Below are 24732 nucleotides of genomic sequence, written 5' to 3'. Positions count from 1 at the left end.
ATTAAACAACTCCCAGCATCTCAGAATATGGTAAAGGACAACAATGAACTCTGATAATATTGATCAGTCAGGAACTTGGTGGTAGGTTGACTACATTGAACCATTTCCTCCCTGGAAAGGATAACACTTTGTCCTTATTGGAGTAGATACTTATTCCATTTATGAATTTACCTTTCCTGCATGCATTGCTTCTGCCAAAACCATATGTGGACTTATCTACCATCATGGTATCCCACATGGTCTTGTTTCTGACTAAGGAAGTCACTTCACAGACAGAGAAATGCTACTGTAGACCCATGATCATAGAATCCACTGATCTTCCCAAGTTCCCCACCATACTCAAGCAGCTGGCCTGATAGATAGAATAGCCTTTTGAAGACTTAATTATAGTGCCAATTATAACAGCAGCCTGAAGGACTGGGGTAGGATTCTCCAGAATTTAGTACATGCTTTGAATCGGTATCCAATATATGGTATGGTTTCTCTTATAGCCAGGATTCATGAGTCAAGAGATCAAGGACTATAAAGGGGAATAGTTCTATTCACTATCACCCCTAGTGACACACTAGAAAAAGGTTTTCTCTCTGTTCCTGAGACCTTAAATTCTTCTGGCCCAGAAGTTTTTGCTCCAGAGTGTGAACTGCCCCTGTCATGAGACACAACAAATGCTCCACTGACTGTAATCTCAGACTTCACTCTGGCTACTTTGGGCTTCCGATTCCCTTAAGCCAACAGGCTAAGAAAGGAATAACAGTGCTAGGAGGGGTGATTGATCCAGATTACCAAGTAGAATTGGATTGCTTCTTCATAATAGAGGTAAGCATGTTTATGTTTGGAGTGTAGGAGATCCTTTAGGGTTTCTCTTGGTGCTACCATGTCTATTAAGGTTTGAGATTTGAAGTTAGATTTGAGTCATCAGTTTCTGATTTGTGTGTGTGTGTGTGTGTGTGTGTGTGTGTGTGTGTGTGTGTGTGTGTGTGTGTTTGAAAATAAAGCCTCACACATGCTAGGCAGGCAAGCACCTATGAACTAAAGTTCCTTGAGAAAAAACAGCCTCACTGGGGTGAAAGATTCTGAACATCTGATTGACTAAAGACAACTTCTGTAATTATAGAAAATAGATATATATTGCAGGTTCTTAGACAAATTATCTTGTACTATCTTTAGCCATACAGTCCCCAACATGGCATTTGAAATGGCTTTCTTGTGACTATCAGGAAAACACAGAGGGATTTACCTAACAAATCTCTAGCTTCCACCAACACAAAGGCTGAGAATGCCATCAGATTACATGTGAGACATGAATCTTGGCTGTTTCTAACACACACACACACACACACACACACACACACACACACACACACACTAACCACAATATTAGATTTAAATGAGTGTGCCCACTCATTTAAAATGAAACTGATACAGAGATGAATTTATGCCATCTGCTTTTGTACTCTTAGACTGGAAAAAAATCAGTTAGCGAAGGAAAGGTCTGAAAACATTCATTTAGCCTCCAGTCTAAGATATTAGCTAAACACCACCAAGTGTTTTATGCCCAGACAGCTGTAAATTGAAAAGGAAAACAAAGCAAAGCAACTAAAATGAGAAGCAGAAAAGCATCTGTCTTCTGATTCCACACAAGGACCCCCCTGGAAGCCCCACCCTGCTGGCACTGGAGAAAAAAACAGCCTAGCAAATGCAGAAAAGCCTATTAAACCACAGTGTCTCAATGCCCATTGGCATCACATGAGCAGCAAATCTCAGGCCCCATCCACAGTTTCTTAAAGGGAACAATGGAGCTCAAAAACTTGACTGGCACAGAGGATCCAGCTGAGCATGAGATGCAGCCAAAGTCATGTGAACCCTCCCTGAGCCAAGGCTTTTCAAGGTGTTTCAGAGTCAAGTGAAGTCAACTGGAAAATGCCACTGTTCTCACATGAAGGAAAGAGAATGTGACTCATCAACCATCATTGATACATCGCAATTTGTAATCTAGAAATTACACTTGGCCATATCTGATCTGGCTAAATAGTTTAGGTGAAGAGACCTCTTGATTGTAAAATGTCACCTCTCCACTGGCCAGGCTGATCCCAAGCCTGGAACCACCAGTGTAAATGAGACTAATGGGAACCAACAGTTTCAAAAGCAGTCTATCATAGAGATACTAGAGTTGTCTGTCATTTAGTATTCTACTTGACAAACTGAGCTTTTCATCCCTTTGCCTCAGTTACTTCATATGCAAAACGGGAACAAAAATTATTTCAATATTTCAATACCAGTTTATATGGAATCCATAATTTCTTCTGATTATATAAAATTTGGAAAAATAGGAGCTTGATGGAACAGCTCAGTGGTAGATCACTTGCCCATCATGTGCAGGCTCTGGGTTCAACTGATAGTATCACAAAAAATTTTTAAACAAATTAGACTATTTTTACTTTGGGGAAATGAACATTCTATCTTTATCTTTTTATTATTTATTTATTTTTAATGTGCATACATGTCTTGTTTTGCCTGTGGAACCGTGTTGTGTCTCCTGGAACTGTAGTTACAGACAATTGTGAGCCATCATATGGGTCCTGGGAATTGAACCTAGGTCCTCTGCAAGAGCAGCCAGTGCTCTTAACCACTGAGGCATCTCTCCAGTCCCCCTTCTATCTTTACTTTATACAAATTAATAACTAGCTCTTATTTTCATGAATTTTGTATGAAAGTGTGTGCACGTACACACAGGGATGCACAAATAATAAAATGATGTAACAAAAATTTAAATATATAACAATCAATATGATAATTTCAAATCTAATAGTAAAGATAAAGATCATATGGAAATGGAGGAACTAAGCTATCATTAGTATCACAAGGGACAGTAAAAAAGAAAATGTATGTTCAATGAAGTAAACTGCTTAGATTTAGGGCATCCATTTACCTTCTGTAAAAGAGATATAAATATGTACCTGTGTTCATTATGTGTAATCTTGTATTTTTTCATGTGCATGGTGCATATTAACCTTCATTCTCCAGTTAAGATTAGCTTCTTCATAGATCGGAAAAAAATTCAGCTGTCATTAGAGCTTGTTACTCTTGAAGTACATCCTGGTTCAGTTTCCACAACCCACATGCTGGCTTACAACCATCCCTAACTCTGGTTCCACCCTCTTCTAACCTTTGGAGAAACTGAATATACAAAGTGCACATACATAGGCTATACACAAAAAATAAAGTAAATAAATCTTAAAAATTAGAAGTTTTTGGGGCTGGAGACATGGCTCAGAGGTTAAGAGCATTGCTTGCTCTTCCAAAGGTCCTGACTTCAATTTCCAGCAACCACATGGTGGCTCACAACCATCTGTAATGAGATCTGGTGCCCTCTTCTGGCCTGCAGGGATACATGCAGACAGAACACTGTATACATAATAAATAAATAAATCTTTAAAAAAAAAGAAAGAAAAAGAAAAAAATTAGAAGTTTTAGCTCCTTCCAAACTTTTAATATATTTCCCACAATGCTGAGTAAGTAAATTCTTACTGAATCATCCACTAATGATCTAGTAGTTATATCTTATAGTTTTGCAGAAGTACAGTTCTCTTCTGACAACTTTGACAGTATCTAGCTTTTCCCTTTTTCCTGTTCTGTCACTGTTGATGGCATTTCTGCACCTGCCTGCCTCCCGAAGGCCATGTTGATGGAGGCCCCAGTTGAGATGACTTATAGCCAGTACCATGATGTGTGTTCACTCTGGAAATATTCTCTCTAAGCAAGTCACAACTCAAGATGTGTAAAACTAACCGTATCTAAATGAGTCTTGAATTACCATGAAACTTTGAAACAAGTAGAGGATATAAACTTTATTATATGTAGTATAGGTTTTAAACTATTTTTTTAAATTTATTAGGATTCCCTGGTTGATAAATAAATCACCAAATATTTTGTCCAATTTGATATTTATCTCAGGACTGCATGCCTCATCTGGTATAATGGCAAATCTTGGTTGTCAATTTAACTGCATTTGGAAGTAACTGAATCTGAAGCATTTGAGTGCTGGCAAGAGATTTCTCATGGTTGGATTATTTGAAGTAAGAATCCCTACCCTAAAACTGAGCCACACTTTCTGATGGTACCTACATAAAAAGAGGGAAGGAAACTTATGTTTTCTGTGTGTTTGCCTTCACTCACTGATGAGTTCATCCATCAAAAGCCATTCCTTAGCTTGTGTTAGAATCTTCTTTTTCAGGATTCTAATGTGGACTAAAAACTGACAGCTCTCTAGGACATCCATGGGCCTCTAGTATAAGATTGGAACTGATGAATCACCCAGTCCTCTGGACTTAGCACCTTCTGGGTCTTTGGCCCTTCCATTAGAAGACGGGGCTACTGTTGTTGGACTGTTGAGAACACAGCCTGTAAGTCACTCTAGTAAATCTCCTTCTGTTACAGATATATGAGTTCATTCTCTCAGTTGTTTTTTTTTTTTTTTTTTTTTTTTTTTTTGGTTTCTCGAGACAGGGTTTCCCTGTGTAGCTTTGTGCCTTTCCTGGAACTCACTTGGTAGCCCAGGCTAGCCTTGAACTCACGGAGATCCGCCTAGCTCTGCCTCCCGAGTGCTGGGATTAAAGGCGTGTGCCACCACCGCCCAGCCTCAGTTATTTTCTTAAGAGAGCCCTGGCATGCTCTCTTCTAGTCACTGGGATGTTGAGACACAAAAAAAGCTGAAGGAATGGTACAATGACCACTATAAATCTAGTTCAGTCTTCCAACGTTTGTTTGCATTTTCCCATACTTAAAAAGCTTGTATCACACAACACATATTCTTTTTTATTATTATTTTAAAATACAATTCAGTTCTACATATCAGCCACGGATTCCCTTGTTCTCCCCCCTCCCGCCCCCCTTCCCTTCTCCCTGGCCTACTCCCCATTCCCACCTCCTCTAGGGCAAAGCCTCCCCTGAGGACTAAGATCAACCTGGTAGACTCAGTCCAGGCAGGTCCAGTCCCCTCCTCCAGGCCGAGCCAAGCGACCCTGCATAAGCCCCAGGTTTCAAATAGCCAACTCATGCAATGAGCACAGGTCCCGGTCCCACTGTCTGGATGCCTCCCAAACAGATCAAGCCAATCAACTGTCTCACCCATTCAGAGGGCCTGAACCAGTTGGGGGCCCCTCAGCCATTGATTCATAGTTCATGTGTTTCCATTCATTTGGCTATTTGTCCCTATGCTTTATCCAACCTTGGTCTCAACAATTCTCACTCATATAAACCCTCCTCTTTCTCACTAATTGGACTCCTGGAGCTCCACCCAGGGCCTAGCCATGGATCTCTGCATCCAGATCCCTCAGTCATTGCATGGGGTTTCTAGCACGACAATTAGGGTGTTTGGCCATCCCATCACCAGAGTAGGTCAGTTCTGGCTGTCTCTCGACCATTACTAGCAGTCTATTGTGGGGGTATCTTTGTGGATTTCTAGATACCACCTTATGCCTGTCAGAATGGCTAAGATCAAAAACACTGAAGACACTTTATGCTGGAGAGGGTGTGGAGCTAGGAGAACTCTCCTCCACTGCTGGCAGGAATGCAAGCTTGTACAACCACTTTGGAAATCAATATGGAACTTTTTTAGAAAATTGGGAATCAATCTCCCCCAAGATTCACCTATACCACTCTTGGGCATATACCCAAGGATTGCTCAATCATACCACAAGAGCACTTGCTCAGCTATGTTCATAGCAGCATTGTTTGTAATAGCCAGAACCTGGAAACAACCTAGATGCCCTTCAACTGAAGAATGGATAAATAAAATATGGTATATATACACAATGGAGTGCTACTCAGCAGAGAAAAACAATGACATCATGAGGTTTGCAGGCAAATGGATGGATCTAGAAAATATCATCCTGAGTGAGGTAACCCAGACTCAGAAAGACAAATATGGTATGTACTCACTCATAGGAAGATGCTAGATGTGGAACAAGGATGACTGGACTGCTACTCACATCACCAGGAAGGCTACCTGGAAAACAGGACCCTAAGAAAGACACGGAAAAATGGCTGAGATCTACATGAACAGCCTGGACATGAGTGGGGGTAATGAATGGTGAGGGTGGAGGGAAAGAGAGCTTGGGGGAGCAGGAGATCCCAGCTGGATCAAGAACAGAGAGGGAGAACAAGGAATAGGAGACAATGGTAAATGAAGACCACATGAGATTACGAAGAAGCAAAGTGCTAGAGAGGCCCACATATTCTTGATGACCTATTTGAAAGTAAATTTGGCAGATGGAGCTATGTATCTCTAAATTCTGAAACATGCATCCCTTTGAAATTTTATTTTATTTTTCTTAATAAACTGCCTGCCTCTCTGTTACCATTTAGGAAAACTTAATGTTCATCCCCAGATTATTCAAAGTCCCCTTGATTTTATTGTCTCTTCTGTGAAACCTCAAAATCATTTTATACTTTTTGCACACCTAATACTACATATATACTTCTAATACTTTTAGTGTAGAGGATGGGGTAGAGGATGGGTGTGTGTTGTACCCTAACTGAAGAATTCACCTTAAACCACTAAACAGGGAATAAGGGCAAAACCATGCATTTGGCATTACAGAATATGAAGTAAAGCACAGTTTTATTCTTGGCATTTTGAGTCTCAGATTTTCTGCAAAATCAACTAGACTGATGCCTGGCAGCCCATTTTTTCCCCTCTAATAGTGATGAAGGGAGCTCTCACTTTTGCATCTTCTGAGAACTAACTCATATTCTATTTTTCTTAATTACATTTTTGCAAGCAAGGAAAAACACATGCCATGAGCTTAGGTAAGGTCAGAGGACAACTTCCAGGAGTCCATTGGTTCTGTGCTCCTCAGGAATTGAACTGTGGTTGTCTGTCAGATTGACAGCTGACTCACTGAGTCATCTTATCAGTCCATCCCCATTCTTTCATTATGCTTGTCTCTTGGCTCCTGAACACTGATTTCTGAGTCTTTCTGGATCCCAGTATTTGAGGGTTAGGACTCTTCTCCATCTGACCTCTCGCAGTGACTCCATGAAAAAAGCAGGACTGAGAGCTTTCTACAAATGATTTTGCTGTGGTTTTGGTTATTATTCATAGCAAAGGAAGCATGTTTTGTTCAAACTTTGATGTTTGTAGTGTTGTTGACTACCATTAAGTTGTGGGAACCGATTTTGCTCATATGGCCACTAGAGAGGAAGAGAAATGTGTTGTGGGAGAGTGGCCCCAGCAAACCTCAGAATTCAGCACTCCTGGTTCTCAAGGCCAGGTTGTGGGTTTATGGACTCACACAGCACATTTATTGAGTCTCTTGCAGCCACAGCCCTGAATTGATGTTATTCTTAAATAAAATGAACATCGTAAGCCAGAAGCAAGACAACAGATTCACCAGCTGTGAGCATATTGTTTACAGATTAAACTTGGGACCAAAACCATTATATAGCATAATTTATTACAGAACTCAAGAGAATATATTCTGACAGACATGCTAAAGGGAACAAAACCCACATACAAACAACAACCAAAAAGTTGCTTACATGCCAACCAGGTCCTGTCTCTTTAGCAGAGGGTAAACATCCTGCAATACTTTATCTTGTTTCCGAAGCACCTCAAAGATCAGGCTTGATCAGAGGGGATAATGTTTTTATTTCCCATAAACAAGCAAGGACTATGACAAGTGGAGCTTCAATCTACATGTGCATAATTGCTCCAGGCGTTCTGGAAACACAGCCTCATTTCAAAAGGGTCCCATGAGTGTGGTAAGGATTAAAACCTTGAGGTTTTATTGTTCATGGCTCTGAGTAATTTGCCATTGGAGTAGACTATATTGAAGCAGTTTAACTGTGCACACCATCAAAAGCTTTTTAAAAAGATGCTGTAAATTTTTGAAGGAATTTCATGGTAGCTTGACACCATGAAGCTGAACATGAGTGCTAGGGCAACTCTGAATTTTTCTAATGGTTTATGAACCATTATTTAGGGAGTATGTATGTTGATATATTACATATTAAACCATCTACAGAGTGAAGATGCCAATTTAGAAAGAGTGTACATGGTATTTACTTTCTACTATGACATTGATACTCAGGCAAGTACTACATAGACTAGCAAAATTCTGCATCTGTTGATGGAATTCACTCTCCTGGGTTATTTTTATGACCTCCAGTTTATATTTCTTATATTTCCAAGAGTAAATGTTTAAAGGTATTATAGAAACTTGGAACTTAAAGAGAATCTAGTCAGTTTGGGACCATATTAAAATCTAGATTTGTGACCTAGAAAAAGATGAAGAAGAAGGATGATTGACATGTCAACTACAGACATTTTAGATGAATCAATTTTAGGAAAGAGTGAATGCAGAATTTGAAGTAATAAAAATTTATTCCCTTAGTACTATGAAATCTATCTACAGCTTGGAGAGTCTAATTCTTCTCAGGAGTAGTGATATCTGGGTTTGAACTGCTGGCATAAAGCATAGCCTAGGGGTCATTCTTGGGACATCTTTCACTGAAGGGCACATTAAACAGAAAATGATTCAGAAAAGGATACTGAGTAAGGACAACCATCAAAGGCAAGTTCAACACTTTACAGTCTGATCGTGTTTGAACCTAATGTCCTGACGTTCTTGCATGTTTACTCATTTGGAAATCTTAAACGTGAACTAAATGAGTCCCTTACAGTCTTTGAAAAGAAATTGGATGAGCTAAAACCCAAATGTAAAAGGGGAACATAAAGTAACAGGAAAGTCTCCTCTTAAAGAAGCTCTGTCTAGAAGAATCATTTATTAGATTTGCTGTTTACTATGCTTGCTTTTATTTTTGTCAGCTAAAGAAGTACCAGAGGGCTTCAAGTGAATCATCATTTATCTCATGTCTTGACACAACTAGACTTAATTATCTTTCTGTCAATTATTTTAGAACCACTTCACCCTCTAGCTTTGTATGTAAGTTGTGTTGGCATGGTTACCAACACATTACTCCAAGTGTATTGATTCTATACCTCTTCAAAGCAATAAATTCCCTTTCCAATACCAGTCCAATCAAGGCTCAGAATTATAGGGCATGGTTTTAGTTTCTGGGTCTAGAAATTTATTGTCCAGATGAGATTTTTTTTAAACTAATAGCTAATTTCTCTAAATAGCTGTTAAAAATTCAACAGAAAAATATTAAGTAGGGAACATACAGGAGGCATCAAAGCTTACAAATAGCTGAATTAGTTGTGGGCTAAAGAATTCTTTTTATAAAGACATTAACTGTCGAGACCAGTACATTTAAAGGCCCTGAGCTCAATTCTATCATAATATCTTTTCAAGTAATTAATGCTAGCTGAATGTATGTCTGACTCTATCCTTGCTGCAAATTCTTCCCCCGTAGACAGGGTCCTGTCTATTGAGAAAGCATGTCTTAGAAACTTACTTTTAAAAGGAATGTGGAATATTACATGAGATCACTGTTGCTACATTCATATATATTAGTAAAATATAAATGGAAGAATGTGTTCTGTTCTAACTACACTGCACAGGAAAAGACAGTAAGTTTAGAAACAAGTGACAGAGGACAGATGAGCTGTGTGATTCTAGAAAAGCACCCCTCATAACATCCTGCCCACCAGTTTCTTTAAATAGACCAGTAATTCCTGACTGCTAGTGTCTTCTCCACTCGGGGAACACTGGGCAACGTCTAGGAGTTACTTCCTTTTGTCACTCTGGGAGAGTATGCTAGTGCCGCATACTGTCCAGAGATGATAGATACTTCTAAACACCTTGCGATGCATAAATTAGCTGCACAAGACAAATTATTTGACCCAAACTATCAAAATGCTGAACTCAGAAATCATAATGGAAAGAGTACTGAAATTCAATCCAGCCCAGCCTAGATGGAGGGATCTATTACATTTGCAATTACAGGTGTTATGAATGGAATATGATTACTTCATTTAGCATTGTAATTCTTTCCCTTGGCAAAGAATCCAAAGACCATTGTATTCTACCCTCTTTAGGATGTTATGGTCTCTTTAATTCACTTATTTTTTTTCTGGCTTTGTACTTCAAATAGTCTCCTTTCCAAAATCCCACAATTCATCAAAATGGCTTTATTAATTCTCATTGTATATTTGGATATTTTTAGATGGTGAATTTTCTTTGAAATGACTTCAAATTGATAGCTCAAAAGACAATTGTTGTTACTAGTTTAATATGTCTCCAAGTGGAATTGAAATGGGCTTTAAATAGGAGCTAAATTTAAAGTTCTTGTCTTGCAATGATTTTTCTGAAAGTGGTTGACAGGATCCTAGGGTTCTGGGAAGGCATCGCAATGAAGTTGGAAGGGCCAGATGAAAAATCGATAAGGCTGCTTATCAAGTCCTCCGTTCCCTTAAAAATTAGGAAAGGCAACTTTCATTTATTTGATGCATCATCTTATGCAAGCTTTGGAATGAGAAGAACGCCATCACTAAGTCCTCCAAGGCCTCAGTTGCACATTTCATTTTTCATAAAGGAGGAATCTTGGGCTCATGGATCCTTTGAGTCAGCTAACAAGAGGAGGAGAAATACAGTAAGTCCCGGAGCTGGCTTCTGTGCTGAACAGTCAGGTTAGTTACCTGGTGTACTCATGTTGACACATAGTTCCTAACTGCTTTGGAACATGTGACTGCAATGGCAGAAATCAAGAGAATTTTCAAGTGACACCAGGGGAGGGGGGGACAGAGAAACACACACACACACACACACACACACACACACACACACACACACACACACACACACCACTGGGTTGGTCTGCTGATTAATGATACTTTGGACTACAGGATCAATTCCTCCCTTAAGGAGTGATCAGCCTCCCTGCTCTTCTTCTTCTCTCTAAATCATTTCCTTTTGTAGCAGAGGACAGGACTGAACAGGCATAATAAGATTGTTGTTTTGTTTTTTGTTTTCAAAATCATCCTGGTCGAAAAATAAAAAAACTCTCCTGGAACAGTGTTTTTTTAAAGAATGACCAGATTCTAGGCCTCAGAAACAGAATCTAAAGGAATATGGGTCAGATCTACATTTTGGTTTGCCAATTGCCAGTACCATAATAACAATAGGGAGGATTTTTATTGGAGAAGTAAATAATGGTGATTAAAAAAATGTGATCAGCCTTGTATTGAGATCTTCACTTTGTCAGTCAGCGGTTCTGCCATCTCACAGCCATAGGAAACACTGTCTGCACTAGATAACACAGATTTCTTCTTGCACAGATGTCCAGGAGGCAGCCAAGACATCCTTCATATATGGATTATTTCCATAAGGATCTCAGGGTCAATCCTACGGTACAGATCCATGCCCTGCTCTTGGCATTGCATTTCTAGGATTCAAAGATGCACTCACAAATATTGAGCATCTATATGGCACTTTAGGCCTGCACAATGTTTTACTTTCAATTTTAGTTGTCATTTCTACCAAGAATTCCCAAAGGCAGGTTTAGGTTGGTCCTCTAAATAAAAGGATTAAGGAACAGAGCCTTGTGCAAGGTCTGGATCAACAGCAGGGGAAGGCCGGTTGTCTCCAGAAGTCTGATACTTCCTTTTGATGTACTCCTTCTTCCCTGGCTCTATGGCTTCCTTTTGCCCATCCAGAGACATGCACCTCTGTCTCTGTAGGCTCCCTTGACCCTGGTTTTCATTTGAACTCAGCTATTAGAGAACAGTGAAGGGAAATTTGAGCAGTTGCTAAGGATAGAGTGTCTATTTCCCCAGCTTGTTTTCTGAGAGGGTCACATGAGAAGAGCTGCAACTCTGATCCCAAAGTCATTGTTCTTTTTAAGGACATGCCTCTCTTGTTCAGACTGTAGTAATGGCATATAAAAGATACACTTGTACTTTCAGGCCAATAAATTGAAAATAACCCTTCTTTCCCCACCAACTAGCCCCGGGGTGCTTCATTATTCCCTTGTATATGTATCAGACATCTGCACGTTTGTAATCAATTCTTTAATCCTCAAACTGTCTCTAGGGAAACAAAATCACCTCTGCAGGTTCTTCATATCCCTAATAAAAGAATTTAAAAGCTGATACAGAAAGGAACTGCGAGATACTTTACTGTTGTTAGAAATGGACAGGGCAGATGAGACTGAGAACTGTGATACCTGGAGGAGGGAGAGAGAAAGAAAAAGGTGCATTTAATAGAGTTCAAGTTAACAGGATGCTCTCTGGAGGACAAGGTGGAAAGACTAGAAAAACAGCTGGGTGCCGAAAGCATTTGTTCTTTACAGATTTTCCTCACCAAGACACAAAATTAAGGTGACCTGGCCTAGTGCAGGAAAGCAGCTCGCTAACCTTTACTTACCAACCATGGAGGAACAATTTAACCTCAATATTATTTAAATGTTCAGGTAAGAGTGGCTCTTTGTGACCTAGAATTCAAACAGCGTTTAAGATGGGAAGGAATAGCTGGGCATAATGGCATGCATCTCTAATCCCAGCACTTGGCAGGTAGAGGAAGGCAGATCCATAAAGTTAATTCCAGGCCAGCCAGGGCTACATAGAGAGACTTTGCTGTAACTCCTTGTATAAGTGTCCATTGGAGCCATCTTAGCTTTGGGCAAGGCATGAATAATTAGCAGTAATTACTGCTGCCAGTTCGCCTATGATTTTGATCAGTTTTGAGCGGGGAAATATGTGATAACTGTATTTTTGTCATGGGTCCACCCTTTCGTTCTGTGGCCAGTGTGAAGCTGTCACCATTGATTTACCCTTTAACCAGTATCACACAGCCTGTGGATCATTATCAGTTTCTGAAAGGTCAGTGATGGTTTATTTCTAATTAGTCATGGGAAGCACTGTGCTTGAAAATGAGTTTACAGGCAGCTTGGGATTTTCCACTGTAAGGCTGATATTTTGAAATTTATTTTTTAATTTTTCTGTTTATCATAGTATTAATGACATTTGTCACAGAGGAAGCTGACCTATTGATCTTTTTGTCTCAGTGGTACCTTGGAAGCCAATAGCTATAGAAGGCCTTCTCATTTCCTTTCTCCTGTCTATATCCCTGTGGTGCTTAATATTTATTATCAACTTTATAAGATCTAGGCCACCTCATAAATAAAAATCTGGGCATGACTTTAAGGGATTACTAAGGTTAGGTTAACTGAGGTTGGTAGGCCTACTTTAACTATTGGGGGCACCATTCCATGGGCTGGGGTCCTAGACAGAATGAAAGAAAAAAAAAGATTGTTAGTATTAATATAACTCTATGCAGATGCTTCATGATCAGCCTCCTCAAGCTCCTGCCACTATGTCTGCCCACGGTAAGATACCCTCAAGGTAGGAGCCAAAATAAAGCCTTTCTTTTGTAAGTCACTTTTGTAAGGGAACTTGTTCCATCAATGTGTAAAGTTACTAATATAATCCATAAATGGATGTCAAAATGACACTGAGTATGTTATCTGGTTAGGACCTTGTAGATACAAGAATTAGATTCCCCTCCTACCTGCTATGAATGTGCAAGTGTATATTTTATAAGTAAGCTTCATAGCCCAAAACTCAGCTATCAAAGAACAGAAGTTTCAAGGCAAAACTAATGTCATTTTTAGAATGCTTTGAGAACCATGATGTTTCCCTCCAAGTCTCTCTCCCTCCCTCCCTCCCTCCTCCCCTCCCCTCCCCTCCCCTCCCCCCCTCTCTCTCTCACACACACACACACACAGAATTTCCAGTAGAAACACAATGGTTTCATAGACTGCTTGACTACGCCCAGTGGTATAGATGGCCATCATATTTTTTGAGGTCTTTTTTGTTTCATTTTGTTTGTCTCCTAGTGCTTTGCTGGGGTATTTTTATCCTATAGTCTTTTACTTAGATATCATGGTTTCAGATTTTGTGTCTTTTGGGGATTTCTGTTTGAGTGATTGTGTGTCTCTTTGTCTACGTGTATTTCTTATGCTTTTCTTTGGTTCTTTTATCCTGTCTGTCTTTTTGTTTGTTTGTTTTGTCCTATTCAACTGAGTTTGTTTTTATTTTATCTGATTACTAGTTTCTTTGTTTTGTTTCTGTTCTTTTTTAGATGCCTGTTGTTTCCTAGTAAGAGACAGAAGAAAGGGTGTGGATTTGAGTGGCTGGGGAGATGGCAAGGATCTAGCAGGAGTTGGGGGAAGGAAAACCATAATCAGAATACCTTGTATAAAAAAAATATCAATTTTCAATAAAACAAGAAGGCAATGAATACAGCTTTAGAGACAACCTTGTGTTTGGTCTCTTAATTTCATGAATGAAGCCTCAGAGGCCTAAGCCTCAGGATAAATGATAGCAGCACAAATGGTGAAGAAGGCCTCTGGATTCTTTTGCCCACTCCATCCCACCCCCACAAAGTATCAGCCTGAACACTTCCCCACCTTTCCTCTTGTAGTGGTTTGAATGAAAATGGTCCCCATAGATTCCTAGGGAATGGCATTGTTTGAAAGGATTAGGACTTGTGATCTTTTGGGAGGAAGTTTGTCACTGGGGTGGGCTTTGGGGTCTCAAATGCTTAAGCTCATCCCAGAGTCTCCCTCTTTCTACTGTCTTCAGATCTGGATACAGAATTCTCAGGACCATGACTGACTATGTGCTGTCATGTTTCCCACCATGCTAATAATGGACTAATCCAATCCTGTAACTAAGTCCCAGTTCAATCTTCCTTTTATAAGAGTTGTGGTCACGTTTTCTCTTCACAGCAATAGAACACTGACTAAGACACCACCAGTCCAGTTCAAAACCTCCCTCTCTCTCTCCCTAGGAAACAAACAGGCCAACAGAAACACAAACAAACAAACCAGAATAATAATAAAAAAAAATAGGGAAAAGGAAAAATGTACAAAACAAAACACGAGAAACATTTTTAAAAGGGAGGACCTATTTCCAGCAGTAAATGGCAACACAAAATGAATTCAGTGGTATATTTAGAGATATTTTCTCTCACATTGCTGTGTTCAGCCATTTTTAATATTATTGTCTTTTGTTTACCTATTATGGTTTCCAATTTCCTGTTTTTTATGGTTTGTGGGTGTATGTGTATGTGTGTGTATGTGTGTGTGTATGTGTGTGTGCATGTGTGTGTATGTGTGTGTGTCTGCATATGTATCTGTTTCTCATGCTCTTTTATTTTGTTTTGTTTTTTTTATTGCATGTAGCAAATTACTTTCAATAAAAAGAAAAAATTAAAAATAAATAAAGGACTTAAGTTGGGGTAATATTACTGATAACCATCCTAAGTAAAAACTTTTTCATAATTTTCTGTATATGTTATTACAATGGGATATTGACATTTTGTTACAGTAATATTCTCTGTGGAGATTATTATGTTGGTGGTATTTGAACTTTGTTTAAAGTATAGACTGTAGGTTGACTATACCCTCAAATTAATCCCTTATTTTTCTCAATTCCCAATAAATATATTAAAACTTGAAAAAAATTAGATAGTTACTTTAAAAATTCAACAAATGACTTGTACTATCAGTATACTAATCACTCTCAAAAATGAGAAATTCATAAAATAATGTATTTCTGTAAGCACTACCTCTCACAGGAAATAGATCAGAGCCGTGAAAGGAATACAAAGATTGGGAAGCTGATTTCATTATAATTTTGGTGAGCAAAAAAATTCAACTCTGACATTTAGGTTTGTTATAGCTAGGACTTCCAAAATTCAATGGCTCTGTTTTTCTATTCAATATGATGGCTTTTTATAAGAAAATTCCAGTCCATTCCATATTGTTGCCTATAATTAAAGAAACATACTCCACTAGCATTAGTAAAAGCAAAAGAAACAGCAATGAGGATCAAATAGCTGCTGTTTTTAAGTACAACAGAACACGTGTTATAGGGTGAATGCTACCTACAAAGGCCATCCAAGTGGTCTTGTCCTTGCTTTCCAGATTTCTTTGCCATGAAATCAACATTAAGCCAATTACTAATAATAGCTAAGTAACACACGGATCCCCAAAGAGCTGCCAACATAGAGGAAATAGTTACCACAGTAACCAAGAGGAAGCAAGTAACTCCTATAGTAACAACCCTGCCAGAGACAAAGATCACAAACCTGCATGATGGGTAGGGAACCCAGGCACTTCAACAGGCTTTTAAGAAAGTTCCCTTGGAAAGAGAATCCTCCCCTAGATCAGTAAAGACCAGAGAGTGGAGCCTCAGTGTTCAATTCTTTTCCAACATAACTGAAAATTTAAAACCACCTATGAATGAAATTGGAACCATTCCAGAAAAGGATGCTGTCTATTCTCCCACTTTTGAAAAGCCCTTTCTTTTTTCTGAAGTCCAACAATTGCTTTGTACCATCATCATTTACTCCTCCTATAATGTTCTTTTTATCTCATAATATAATGGGAATTCTACAGCATTGGAAGGAAATAATATTTCTTAGACGTGCTCACTGAATCACTCTAAGTAGGATGCAATCAAAAACTGCCCTAGGACAAATCCCGGTGAATTGTTAGTTTTGGACTGGCTTCTACTTGAAGCCACAAGTCAAAACTTCATTAAAAAATGGGGTGGGGTGGGAACCACATTGCTTTCTGTAAGAGTGTTAGCTTTCAATATGAACAGAGGAACAGAGTAGAAGTTTCTGCTGTCCTCTGTCCTTTGCTACCCCACAAGCTAAATGAAACCAGAGTAACAAATAGATGACAGCCATGTGGCTGACACCTGAAATGGGTTTTGCAAAATTCTCTCTGGAGTGAAAAGAGCTGAGAAAACACGTTTCATTCATTGTGTAAAATTTATAGTGTCTTTCATTCTGTTGAAGTTTCATAAATTCCTTTCAGAAACCTGCAGTATGTCTATCTGTAAGAGCAATCTTATGCTCCATTGGCTGAATAAAGATGTGACTATTTTTTATACACACCAAAGACTGTTGAGGTGTCAGACCCAAGACATATTACTGGCCCAATGAGACTGGAAGAGATTCAAACAAGTACCAGAATGCCCAAGTTAATGCCATCATCAGAGATTGGAGCTTCGAGCGGAGTGGCAGATCAGATGTACTCCTTGACATGATTCCTTGCTGTTGCTTTTAGGAACTTCCATTTTCAAGTCTATTATGGCAACCACTCAAAAGCATTTCCTGAAGGTGGAGAATATTGCTTCCTGTTCATCTAATGTTCAGCAGATCAATATTTGATGAGTAATATACTGGGATATAGCCCTATAATTATGCTCCCAGAATTGATAAGAAATTGTATTTTTTCCTCCCCTAGCTAATCTCAGTAAAGGTAGGTAGCTTGAAAAGAATGTATTTGCAGAATGTAATCACTCATAGGGGCTTGCTTAGAGGTTATGTTTAAGTCTTGACTAAAATTCAAGAGTGTCTTCTCCAACTGTTTCTGTCATCTAAGAAAAGACTGGTTATTGAGAGAAAAAAAAAGTCAAGACCATTGATATAAATTAGGAGAAACAAATACATAACAACAACACTTTAATAACTCATGAAAAATAATCTAAGAATACTAAGACAGAATGAAGAGATAAGGATAACAAGTTTTAACCATTTTTTACCTATCAGTCAAACATAGTTTTTCCCCATGGGAGGTAGCTCAGTCAGTAAAGGGCTTGCCTTTGAAACACAGGACCTAAGGTTAATCTTCCTATAACCATTAAAAAACGATCCAGGGCCAGAGGTACATGCTATAATCTCAGTGCTGGAGTGGCAGAAGACAGGCAGATCCTTGCACACATTAAACTGGCTTATCTGGTGGATTCCAGACTAGTGAGAATCTGCCTAAAAACTAAACACAAAGGACAACAACAAAACCACAAGGTGGATGGTGCTTGAGAATAAACAGCTAAGTATGACCTCTGCTCTCCACCAACATGCACCCTGCATCCTCACCCACAGGTGCATCTGCAGGCATACACACACACACACACACACACACACACACACACACACACACATTTTGTATTTTCCATCTAATGTTTTGGTTTGATAACAAGACTCGATTTCTGAAAGACTATATCTTTGTATTTTAAGAACAATCAAATTTTGTTGAAACTCAGTTTTGTTTTGTTTTTGTTTGTTTTCTCAGTAGCTATAGAAAATAGCCCATTTGAGGTGGAGTGTCCTCACTACACAAAAGCTGGAAGAATGTGTTTTCACTCTCGAGAGTGGCTTTTCGTGCTATTGGTTGTTGAAGGTGTCTGGGTGCTGAAACAAGCCATCTGATGTGCTGATTTGGGCACTGTGTTTTGAGTTCTTGGAAGCAGAAATTTAAAAATAGTAGTTCTACCTACACAAGCCCAGGTCTCCAGGATATATGGATTAAGTGCTTGAAAGTGAAATTTAGAAACATCTTGAACAAAATATTTTATAAATATGAAGTGAACAAGGAGAATAACTTGAGCTAAGAGTGAAATGTAAATCATATTAGTGAGATATATAAATCAACTCTCCCCCAATCTGAGTCTCAGTACCCTACAAAGGGGAAAAATGTAACTGAGTTCTGGTGTCTGCACCTGAACAAACACAAAAATAAACAAGCAGATTTAAAGCTAAAACAAATTTTATAAATTTAAAATTTCACTACAAAACAATAGAAGTCTAACTGGTAATGGTTCAATGTATATAATGCTCTGTCATATAAATTTACAGGTTACAACATGAATATAGTATTGAATGAGACTGTGTAAACCATCTCTTGAGTTTGACATAGAAAAAGAACTTTTTTATGATTTATTTTTTTAAAATGATATTTTGCTTTCAAATTATTGAAAATCTTTTTCCTAAGACACTTACTTAAGAATCACTAAATATTATTTCATCTAATATTTATCAGCATTTAATAATTAACTTTTGAATAAAAGAATAAACATGATCATAAATGCAAATGAAAACACAGATACTTCAGTAATGTTGTTAATGTGACAACTGGATAGGAAAGCATTTTTTGACTTGAAACTTGAACATAATTTGATTATTTTACCTTTTAGGCTATTTCCATATTCAGAGTGACAAGGCTTTTTTTCTACTTGTCTAAACTGAGCATGCTTGTAGGATGGGAATCCTTCACTTCAGTTCTGCCCGGGTACACATGGGCTGCTCACCCTTGTTTTCTTTCCCCTGTCATGGCCTGTCTTCATCAAAAGCCTTTTGTATTGGAAACAGGGTAGGTAAGTCTGATATTGCTCCCTTTTATGGAAATGAGGTCCATAGTATGACTCAAGAGCCCTCTGAGTGACAACTGCCAGAGACCTGCTTTGGCAACAGGGGTTCAGGTCCCAAAAAGGATGTATGCAGTGGGGGGGGGGACAATCTAATGGTGAATTAGGTTGGCTGCCAGCAGCCTTTAATTGAGAAAAGGTTACACATTTTATAGTATATAGTTGTACATAGAATTAAACTGGAGACAAGGACATGTGAGCTGGGATGTGATTTGAGATCAGCAGTTGTGGAAGCTAGCATTGACCTTGTCAACAGGTATCAGTCATACCTTAATGAAAGGGTCATGAGTTCCTCTTGCTGGAGATAAGAAAAATGACTGCTTTATCAAGCAGGCACTTTCCTCAAGCCCCCTCCCCACCTCCAGGAAATGGAGACCCCTATCCAAATGCCTAACCTTAGAAAAGGACTTCTTCTAGGGAGCATACATTATACTATAATTTCTTAGTCTTACTATATGGGCCTGTTCCCCTCATAATGCTCCCCAAAGGAGATGTCCTGATGTCTTACTCTTTTCCCATTATACCATACCTGTTGTCATTCTGGTCTGCCCCTTGGGGACCTGCCCTGTATCCTGATGTAAAGGCCCTTTAAAAGAAAACTCCTCCTCCCCCTCCTTTTCTCTATTCCCACTAGGTGTGTAACAGTTCTCTCTCTCTCTCTCTCTCTCTCTCTCTCTCTCTCTCTCTTCTCTCTCTCTCTCTCATATATGTATCCTGTCTCTCCCCTTTCTCCTTCCCTTTATTCCCTCTCCCCTTTCTTCAAAATAAACCTCCATGTGGATATCAAGCCTGGGGTGCGAGTAACTCTCCACTGTGCCATGGTGCCTGCTGCCGCATCTGCATGGCGTGTCTCCCTCATCCATCTTGGCCCAATCTACCAAGGCTTTACAAGCATTGTATAACAATACCATTCTGATTTCTCTGTATTTATTTATTGAACTCTTGCCCTTAATGGCCTCGGACTCTGGATTTGAATTGTAGGCATTTCATCCTTGGGATCTGTAGACGAATTCCTAAATGGTCTTATTAATACAAAAACCAGGAGCCAGAAATTGGGGTTGAAGCCTAAGAGAGGTCAGAGGAATAGGAAAAACCACAGCTAACCTCACCTCAACAACCTACAGCTTCAAAAGCAAGCTACTTCCTACCTACCCACACCTATATGCCTTACTGTTCTGTTCTCTCATTGGCCTCTCAGTCCAGCTACATTACTTTCTCTTCCTGCCAGCTCTGTCACTTCATGTCTGTCTGTACAGGCCTCCAAACCTCTATGGTTAGTGCTGGGAATAAAGGTGTGTATCACCATGGCTGGCTCTGTTCCTAGTGTGGCCTTGAACTCACAGAGGTCCAGACAGATCCCTGCCACCCAAGTGATAGGATTAAAGGCATGTGCTATCATTGCCTGACTTCTATGTTAATATAGTGGCTAGCTTTTTCCTCTGATCCTCAGGTAAATTTTTATTGAGAGGCACAGTATATTGGGGGACACAATAAATTACCACATTTCCCTTTTTGGTCTAATAAAAATAAAAAAATAAAAAGTTATAACTAATAGAAAATTTACATACAATAAGTACAATAACTATATACAACATATACAAGCAATAAGTACATCAACAATGTCTAGACTATTTGCATTTGACAAATTCAGAGAAAATATTCCATTATCCATCCTATTTTTGTGAATCCAAAATGTATCTAATTTACTTTCTATCTTATCTTGTATTACCAACAGAAAACTATCTTATGATTTCTTTCAAACTTATATATTTAACACCTCTTAGTGAGTTTCTTTTCTGAATTTCTTAGCAAGGAAAACTGTAACTACAACTATATAATCTCCAACTAAGTTTTCTAGGTATACATAGATATATTTCAATTAGGTAGATAATCTTCAAACACTTCAAAGACCTACAGAATATGGCATTTAAAATGTTTTAAAAATTTAGACTCTCTGGACAGTGAGACCCATCTGCTCCTGGCAGCACCGATTTACTTCAAAGGGAAGATGGACATTGAAGACACTCTATATGGAGTTTATCTTCTTGGCAAAAAAGCCATTTGGGCAGAAAACTGCTTTTGTCTGGACTAATGATAATATGTTATATAAACTGACCATCTCATAGGAAGGTGACCACTGAATTTTGCAAGGTGAAACAGTTCTTCATGTTCTCTGCTTTGTCAAAAAGACACAAGGAGAAGTGACTGAAAAACTCTAGACCTATAGGCTGAATATGGATGCCCCAACATGACAACTTTGGATGATTGTCCAAGTAGGTAGCTGTCTCTGTCATTTCCAGAATTTTGGAAGTTGCTTACAATGCATTTCCTGTTTATTTGGGTAGTAGTATATCCTTCTGGGGTCTTTGACATAGTTGAAGAGTAGATAGTTATAATTTTCCTTGGTTATGATAAAAAATAAATTAGGTATAAAACTTTAGACTCACAAATATAGGATAGATAGAGTATTTTCTTTATTTTTGTCAAATACAAATAGACTAAATAGTATAACTGTAATTCTTACTTGATAACTGTTTTGTTATATGTAGTTTTACTATGTTAAATTTAAAACCTTCCTTTTTGATTAGCCAGAAAAGGGGAAGTGCTGTGGGATATTGTTCTGTATGCTGTGAATATGTATGTGTTGCTCTGATTGGTTGATAAATAAAATGCTGATTGGTCAGTAGACAGGCAGAAAGTATAGGTAGGGTGAGAGATGAGGAGAATTCTGGGAAGAGTCAGGAGTCACCAGCCAGATACAGAGGAAGTAATATATCAAGGCAGAACTGAGAAAAGGTACCAAGCCACATGGCTAAACATAGAGAAGTATGGATTAATTTAAGTGTAAGAGCTAATTAGTAATAAGCCTGAGCTAATAGCCAACTGGTTATAATTAATACAAGCTTCTGAGTGATTATTTTATAAGTGGGCCACGGGACTATGGGGCCTGGTGGGACCGGAGAAACCTTCCTACTACAGGGATCAGGTGTTTCTAGTAAATCTCTTACATTCCTGTTCTTGGTGTAATTAGGAGGGCACAATGGAATTTCTGGTTCTGCAGTGATAGGGATTTCTTTTTCAAAGAATTATTTTGTTTAGAGGAGCTACTATTATATACAGTTTAACCCTTTACCAAAGCCCATACAGAATTTCCCATAAGGAAAGGCATTAATAGTGAGAATCATTAAAAATAAAAGTAAAAAGGTACTGGAGAGTGTGGTCTGCAATGTCGAAATGCTGGAACTTTGTCAAGCAGCAGTGGTTGACACATGGCAGGCAACAGTCTCACAAAGATGAATATCAAGGCAATGTGCTTTGCCAAGAACTTGCAGTGTAGAAGTAGATAGACTATGGTGTTTTAAAATGGCAGGAAAGGGGCCTTGGTGAGTTGGAGCCAAGGAGCTCCATGGTGAGTGAGGGAGACACACTATGCAGGCATGGTAGACATCGGTCACAGCAGGTGGGAGCCACTGGAAAGATATGATGCAGGAGGCATTCATGTGAAAAGTTTTATTATTAAAGGGAAAAGAGAAGGGAGGGAAGGAGGGAAGGAGGAGGAGAGAGAAAAAGAGAGAGAAAATGCAGAGCTGCACACCTCGTGAAAACAGAGGGAGGGGGAGGGTTTTTCCTCTTAAAGGGGGCTTTATGTAGGATGATGTTGTCAGGATGCTGGGTGGGCCAGGGTATTACCTACGTATTGGCCAGGAATTCTAGAAGTAAGTCTGAATGCTAACATATGGTCCTTTGCCTAGCCACTGAGTAGAGTTCTTAGTAATTTTTGGTTACCAATTATTGCCCAGTTTTAATAAAAGAATGATTTGTCTCACTTTGCTCCTTCTGGATATTTGGAGCATAGAAAGGTTGCATATGAGTTAATGTTTGAGTTTTCTAATGGTTCAGCTTTTAAATTGATTAGCTTTTTTTTTCTTTTTGGAAAAGTTTCATGTAACCAAAGGTGGCCTTGAGCTTGCTATGTGGCCAAGCTTAGCTTGGAATTCTGATTTTCCTGCCTCCATATCTCAGGCCTGGTGTTATAGGAATGTGGGAATCATATGACCAGTTTATTATAATATATAAATATGTCATATTTCTCAAGCTAAATTTTTCTAAGTAAAGAGTCATTCTAAATCACTATTGTTACCAACTCTGTCAAGTACAATGAATAGTGTATAATGAGACATGGTAAAAAAAGAAATATAAAACTCTTTTAGCTTGGCAAACACACATCATTCCACATGTATAAGAGTTCAGATACAACTGATCCATGATCACTTTCCATATAAACTAGAGAGCTTCAGACAGTTGGCAGGCAGGCTATGGACCATGCTGTCTTTCAGGAACTGAGTCAAACATGTGTGATGGTTTGAATATGAAATGTCTCCCTTCACAGCCTTATACATTTGGGTATTAGTCTCCAGGTGTCTGTGAATGATGTTTTGAGAGTTTATGGAACATTTTGGATGTGGAACCTTGTTGGTAGATAAAGTAGATTGCAGAGGATGTTTAAGGTATATAGGCTGGCTCTGCTGTTGGTACACATTCTCTGTTTCCTGGTTAGCAAGTAAGTAATGTAAGCAAATTGCACTGCATGCTCCTGCTACTGACCTAGCCAATCTAGCCTCCATGCCTTCTGCTCTTTGATGAATTGTGACCTTTTTGACTATAAGCCAAAATAAAATATTTCATTCAGTTATTTATGTCACACATATTAATCACAATAACAAGAAAAGTGACAATTGCTCACTGGATCCCCTACATTTAACAATGGTCATCACCATTCTGGCACAAAGAAAGGGCTGTATCATGATGTAGACTCCATAGGAATTTTTATAATGTAGACCTGGAAGAGCCATGCTAATTTCCATGTTTCCTCCAGTAGCAAAAGGTTGTTATCAAGGTCATATTTAATGTCAACTGCAGCTGGAAATTTGGTCTATTTCAGTGTGTTGTAAAGAATCTCATTCTCCATTGTTGTGAGAGAATACCCCAACAAAAACAGCTTAAGAGAAAAAATTTACTTGACTTGCAAGTTCAGACCACAGCCCATTATTGCAAGGAAGCCCAAGAGGCAGGAACTGATGAACTGCTGACAACTCATCTACCTTTACAAGTAGAAAGAAAAGGGAATTGATACCTGCTCTCTAGTGCTCAGCTCACTCCTCCTTTCCATCCAGCCCAGGGCCCAGCCCACGAAATGGCATCACCTACATTCAAGGTATGCTGCCCATCCTCAATTAAACCAGTAAGAAAATCCCTGGCAGGAATGCTCCACAGGACAGGCTGTTCTCTACATTCCCTCACTGAGATGCCCTCCTCAGATGATTTGAGATTATGTCAAGCTGGCAACTGAAACTAACCACACCACATCCCTTAGCAGCTGACTAGCTGATGGCCTTATTTCTCTTTGGTCACTTCAGTTTCCCTCTTTCTAGTTATTTGTCTCTCTTTACCATTGGTTGAAAATGTTATAGTTTCTAGGTCAGAGTCAGGACCTTTCTAATTAGCTCTTTTGGATGCCCCGCAGTAATTCATCCTCCATGCACTGT

The sequence above is a fragment of the Peromyscus leucopus genome, chromosome 19 (genome assembly GCF_004664715.2).
Source record: "Peromyscus leucopus breed LL Stock chromosome 19, UCI_PerLeu_2.1, whole genome shotgun sequence".
Lineage (NCBI taxonomy): Eukaryota > Metazoa > Chordata > Mammalia > Rodentia > Cricetidae > Peromyscus > Peromyscus leucopus.
Note: the sequence above shows the minus strand (reverse complement) of the source record.